This window comes from Hyla sarda, unplaced genomic scaffold, assembly GCF_029499605.1.
Source record: "Hyla sarda isolate aHylSar1 unplaced genomic scaffold, aHylSar1.hap1 scaffold_147, whole genome shotgun sequence".
Classification (NCBI taxonomy): Eukaryota; Metazoa; Chordata; class Amphibia; order Anura; family Hylidae; genus Hyla; species Hyla sarda.
The window spans coordinates 387,241-393,694 of record NW_026608101.1 but is presented as its reverse complement, the minus strand read 5'-3'; positions in this window follow the sequence as shown (position 1 = coordinate 393,694).

Below are 6,454 nucleotides of genomic sequence, written 5' to 3'. Positions count from 1 at the left end.
CAGCCAGATATGAGAGCGAGCGAGCCAGATAAGAGAGCGAGCAAGACAATAGAGCGAGCGAACTAGCCAGATATGAGAGCAAGCGAGCGAGCCAGATTTGAGAGCGAGCGAGAAAGATATGCGAGCGAGCCAGATAAGAGAGCGAGCCAGACAAGAGAGCAAGCGAGCGAGCCAGATATGAGAGCAAGCGAGCGAGCCGGATATGAGAGCAAGCGAGCGAGCCAGATATGAAAGCAAGCAAGCCATCCAGATGTGAGAGCGAGCGAGCCAGATATGCGAGCGAGCCAAATAAGAGAGCGAGCCAGACAAGAGAGCAAGCGAGCGACACAGATATGAGAGCAAGCGAGCAAGCCAGATATGAGAGCGAGCCAGACAAGAGAGCAGCGAGCGAGCCAGATATGAGAGCAAGCGAGCAAGCCAGATGTGAGAGAGAGCGAGGCAGATAAGAGAGCGAACCAGACAATTAAGCAACCGAGCGAGCCAGATATGAGAGCAAGCGAGCGATCCAGATATGAGAGCGAGCCAGACATGAGAGCAAGCGAGCGAGCCAGATATGAGAGCAAGCGAGCGAGCCAGATATGAGAGCAAGCGAGCCAGCCAGATATGAGAGCGAGCGAGCCAGATAAGAGAGCGAGCAAGACAAGAGAGCAAGCGAGCTAGCCAGATATGAGAGCGAGCCAGACAAGAGAGCAAGCGAGCGTGCCAGATATGAGAGCAAGCGAGCGAGCCAGATATGAGAGCAAGCGAGCGAGCCAGAAATGAGAGCAAGCGAGCCAGCCAGAAATGAGAGCAAGCGAGCCAGCCAGATGTGAGAGCGAGCTAGCCAGATATGCGAGCGAGCCAGATAAGACAGCAAGCCAGATAAGAGAGCAAGCGAGCGAGCCAGATATGAGAGCAAGCGAGAAAGACAGATATGAGAGCAAGCGAGCCAGACATGAGAGCAAGCGAGCAAGCCAGATATGAGAGCGAGCGAGCCAGATAAGAGAGCAAGCCAGACAAGAGAGCAAGCGCGCGAGCCAGATATTCTAGCGAGCAAACCGGATAAGAGAGCGAGCCAGACAAGAGAGCAAGCGAGCGAGCCAGATAGGAGAGCAAGCGAGCCAGCCAGATATGAGAGCGAGCGAGCCAGATAAGAGAGTGAGCAAGACAAGAGAGCAAGCGAGCGAGCCAGATATGAGAGCGAGCGAGCCAGATATGAGAGCGAGCCAGATAAGAGAGCAAGCGAGAAAGACAGATATGAGAGCAAGCAAGCCAGACATGAGAGCAAGCGAGCAAGCCAGATATGAGAGCGAGCGAGCCAGATAAGAGAGCAAGCCAGACAAGAGAGCAAGCGCGCGAGCCAGATATTCTAGCGAGCAAACCAGATAAGAGAGCGAGCCAGACAAGAGAGCAAGCGAGCGAGCCAGATAGGAGAGCAAGCGAGCCAGCCAGATATGAGAGCGAGCGAGCCAGATAAGAGAGCGAGCAAGACAAGAGAGCAAGCGAGCGAGCCAGATATGAGAGCGAGCGAGCCAGATATGAGAGCAAGCGAGCCAGCAGATGTGAGAGCGAGCGAGCCGGATATGCGAGCGAGCCAGACAAGAAAGCAAGCGAGCGAGCCAGATATGAGAGCAAGTGAGCAAGCCAGATATGAGAGCGAGCCAGATAAGAGAGCGAACCAGACATAAGAGCAAGCGAGAAAGCCAGATATGAGAGCAAGCGAGCCAGACATGAGAGCAAGCGAGCGAGCCAGATATGAGAGCGAGCTAGCCAGACATGAGAGCAAGCGAGCGAGCCAGATATGAGAGCGAGCGAGCCAGATAAGAGAGGAAGCCAGACAAGAGAGCAAGCGAGCGAGCCAGATATGCTAGCGAGCAAGCCAGATAAGAGAGCGAGCCAGACAAGAGAGCAAGCGAGCGAGCCAGATATGAGAGCAAGCGAGCAAGCCAGATGTGAGAGCGAGACAAATAAGAGAGCAAGTCAGACAAGAGAGCAAGCGAGCGAGCCAGATATGCTAGCGAGCAAGCCAGATAAGAGAGCGAGCCAGACAAGAGAGCAAGCGAGCGAGCCAGATATGAGAGCAAGCCAGATATGAGAGCGAACCAGATAAGAGAGCGAACCAGACAAGAGAGCAAGCGAGAAAGTCAGATATGAGAGCGAGCGAGCCAGACATGAGAGCAAGCGAGCGAGCCAGATATGAGAGCGAGCGAGCCAGATAAGAGAGGAAGCCAGACAAGAGAGCAAGCGAGCGAGCCAGATATGCTAGCGAGCAAGCCAGATAAGAGAGCGAGCCAGACAAGAGAGCAAGCGAGCGAGCCAGACATGAGAGCAAGCGAGCGAGCCAGATATGAGAGCGAGCGAGCCAGATAAGAGAGCAAGCCAGACAAGAGAGCAAGCGAGCGAGCCAGATATGCTAGCGAGCGAGCCAGATATGAGAGCAAGCGAGCGAGCCAGATATGAGAGCAAGCGAGCCAGCCAGATATGAGAGCGAGCGAGCCAGATAAGAGTGAGCAAGACAAGAGAGCAAGCGAGCTAGCCAGATATGAGAGCGAGCCAGACAAGAGAGCAAGTGAGCGAGCCAGATATGAAAGCAAGCGAGCGAGCCAGATATGAGAGCAAGCGAGCGAGCCAGAAATGAGAGCAAGCGAGCCAGCCAGAAATGAGAGCAAGCGAGCCAGATATGCGAGCGAGCCAGATAAGAGAGCGAGCCAGATAAGAGAGCAAGCGAGAAAGTCAGATATGAGAGCAAGCGAGCCAGACATGAGAGCAAGCGAGTGAGCCAGATATGAGACCGAGCGAGCCAGATAAGAGAGCAAGCCAGACAAGAGAGCAAGCGTGCGAGCCAGATATGCTAGCAGGCAAGCCAGATAAGAGAGCAAGCCAGACAAGAGAGCAAGCGAGCGAGCCAGATATGAGAGCAAGCGAGCCAGCCAGATATGAGAGCGAGCGAGCCAGATAAGAGAGCAAGCCAGACAAGAGAGCAAGCGAGCGAGCCAGATATGCTAGCGAGCAAGCCAGATAAGAGAGCGAGCTAGATATGAGAGCAAGCGAGCGAGCCAGATGTGAGAGAGAGACAGATAAGAGAGCAAGTCAGACAAGAGAGCAAGCGAGCGAGCAAGATATGCGAGCGAGCCAGATAAGAGAACGAGCCAGACAAGAGAGCAGCGAGCGAGCCAGATATGAGAGCAAGCGAGCAAGCCAGATGTGAGAGAGAGCGAGGCAGATAAGAGAGCGAGCCAGACAATTAAGCAAGCGAGCGAGCCAGACAAGAGAGCGAGCCAGATATGAGAGCAAGCGAGCGAGCCAGATATGAGAGCAAGCCAGCCAGATGTGAGAGCGAGCGAGCCAGATATGCGAGCGAGCCAGATAAGAGAGGGAGCCAGACAAGAGAGCAAGCGAGCCAGATATGAGAGCAAGAGAGCAAGCCAGATATGAGAGCGAGCCAGAAAAGAGAGCAGCGAGCGAGCCAGATATTAGAGCAAGCGAGCAAGCCAGATGTGAGAGAGAGCGAGACAGATAAGAGAGCGAGTCAGACAATTAAGCAAGCGAGCGAGCCAGATATGAGAGCAAGCGAGCGATCCAGATATGAGAGCGAGCCAGATATGAGAGCAAGCGAGCGAGCCAGATATGAGAGCAAGCGAGCGAGCCAGAAATGAGAGCAAGCGAGCCAGCCAGAAATGAGAGCAAGCGAGCCAGCCAGATGTGAGAGCGAGCTAGCCAGATATGCGAGCGAGCCAGATAAGAGAGGGAGCCAGACAAAAGAGCAAGCGAGCGAGCCAGATATGAGAGCGAGCCAGACATGAGAGGAAGCGAGCGAGCCAGATATGAGAGCGAGCGAGCCAGATAAGAGAGCAAGCCAGACAAGAGAGCAAGCGTGCGAGCCAGATATTCTAGCGAGCAAGCCAGATAAGATAGCGAGCCAGACAAAAGAGCAAGCGAGCGAACCAGATATGAGAGCAAGCGAGCCAGCCAGATATGAGAGCAAGCGAGCCAGCCAGATATGAGAGCGAGCGAGCCAGATAAGAGAGCGAGCAAGACAAGAGAGCAAGCGAACTAGCCAGATATGAGAGCAAGCGAGCGAGCCAGATTTGAGAGCGAGCGAGCCAGATATGCGAGCGAACCAGATAAGAGAGCGAGCCAGACAAGAGAGCAAGCGAGCGAGCCAGATATGAGAGCAAGCGAGTGAGCCGGATATGAGAGCAAGCGAGCAAGCCATATATGAGAACAAGCAAGCGAGCCAGATTTGAGAGCGAGCGAGCCAGATATGCGAGCGAGCCATAAAAGAGCGAGACAGACAAGAGAGCAAGCAAGCGAGCCAGAAATGAGAGCAAGCTAGCAAGCATGATATGAGAGCGAGCCAGATGAGAGAGCGAGCCAGACAAGAGAGCAAGCGAGCGAGCCAGATATGAAAGCAAGCGAGCCAGCTAGATGTGAGAGCAAGCGAGCCAGATATGCGAGCGAGCCAGATAAGAGAGCGAACCAGATGTGAGAGCGAGTGAGCGAGCCAGATATGAGAGCAAGCGAGCGAGCCAGATATGAAAGCAAGCAAGCCAGCCAGATGTGAGAGCGAGCGAGCAAGATATGCGAGTGAGCCAGATAAGAGAGCGAGCCAGACAAGAGAGCAAGCGAGCGAGCCAGAAATGAGAGCAAGCCAGATAAGAGAGCGAACCAGACAAGAGAGCAAGCGAGAAAGCCAGATATGAGAGTGAGCGAGCCAGACATGAGAGCAATCGAGCGAGCCAGATAAGAGAGCCAGCGAGCCAGATAAGAGAGCAAGCCAGACAAGAGAGCAAGCGAGCGAGCCAGATATGCTAGCGAGCAAGCCAGATAAGAGAGCGAGCCAGACAAGAGAGCAAGCGAGCGAGCCAGATATGAAAGCAAGCGAGCCAGCTAAATGTGAGAGCAAGCGAGCCAGATATGCGAGCGAGCCAGATAAGAGAGCGAACCAGATGTGAGAGCGAGCGAGCCAGATATGAGAGCAAGCGAGCGAGCCAGATATGAAAGCAAGCAAGCCAGCCAGATGTGAGAGCGAGCGAGCAAGATATGCGAGCGAGCCAGATAAGAGAGCAAGCCAGACAAGAGAGCAAGCGAGCGAGCCAGATATGAGAGCAAGCGAGCAAGCCAGATATGAGAGCGAGCCAGATAAGAGAGCGAACCAGACAAGAGAGCAAGCGAGAAAGCCAGATATGAGAGTGAGCGAGCCAGACATGAGAGCAAGAGAGCGAGCCAGATAAGAGAGCCAGCGAGCCAGATAAGAGAGCAAGCCAGACAAGATAGCAAGCGAGCGAGCCAGATATGCTAGCGAGCAAGCCAGATAAGAGAGCGAGCCAGACAAGAGAGCAAGCGAGCGAGCCAGATATGAGAGCAAGCGAGCGAGCCAGATGTGAGAGCGAGACAGATAAGAGAGCAAGCCAGACAAGAGAGTAAGCGAGCGAGCCAGATATGCTAGCGAGCAAGCCAGATAAGAGAGCGAACCAGATGTGAGAGCGAGCGAGCGAGCCAGATATGAGAGCAAGCGAGCGAGCCAGATATGAAAGCAAGCAAGCCAGCCAGATGTGAGAGCGAGCGAGCAAGATATGCGAGCGAGCCAGATAAGAGAGCGAGCCAGACAAGAGAGCAAGCGAGCGAGCCAGATATGAGAGCAAGCGAGCAAGCCAGATATGAGAGCGAGCCAGATAAGAGAGCGAACCAGACAAGAGAGCAAGCGAGAAAGCCAGATATGAGAGTGAGCGAGCCAGACATGAGAGCAATCGAGCGAGCCAGATAAGAGAGCCAGCGAGCCAGATAAGAGAGCAAGCCAGACAAGAGAGCAAGCGAGCGAGCCAGATATGCTAGCGAGCAAGCCAGATAAGAGAGCGAGCCAGACAAGAGAGCAAGCGAGCGAGCCAGATATGAAAGCAAGCGAGCCAGCTAAATGTGAGAGCAAGCGAGCCAGATATGCGAGCGAGCCAGATAAGAGAGCGAACCAGATGTGAGAGCGAGCGAGCCAGATATGAGAGCAAGCGAGCGAGCCAGATATGAAAGCAAGCAAGCCAGCCAGATGTGAGAGTGAGCGAGCAAGATATGCGAGCGAGCCAGATAAGAGAGCAAGCCAGACAAGAGAGCAAGCGAGCGAGCCAGATATGAGAGCAAGCGAGCAAGCCAGATATGAGAGCGAGCCAGATAAGAGAGCGAACCAGACAAGAGAGCAAGCGAGAAAGCCAGATATTAGAGTGAGCGAGCCAGACATGAGAGCAAGAGAGCGAGCCAGATAAGAGAGCCAGCGAGCCAGATAAGAGAGCAAGCCAGACAAGATAGCAAGCGAGCGAGCCAGATATGCTAGCGAGCAAGCCAGATAAGAGAGCGAGCCATACAAGAGAGCAAGCGAGCGAGCCAGATATGAGAGCAAACGAGCGAGCCAGATGTGAGAGCGAGACAGATAAGAGAGCAAGCCAGACAAGAGAGTAAGCGAGCGAGCCAGATATGCTAGCGAGCA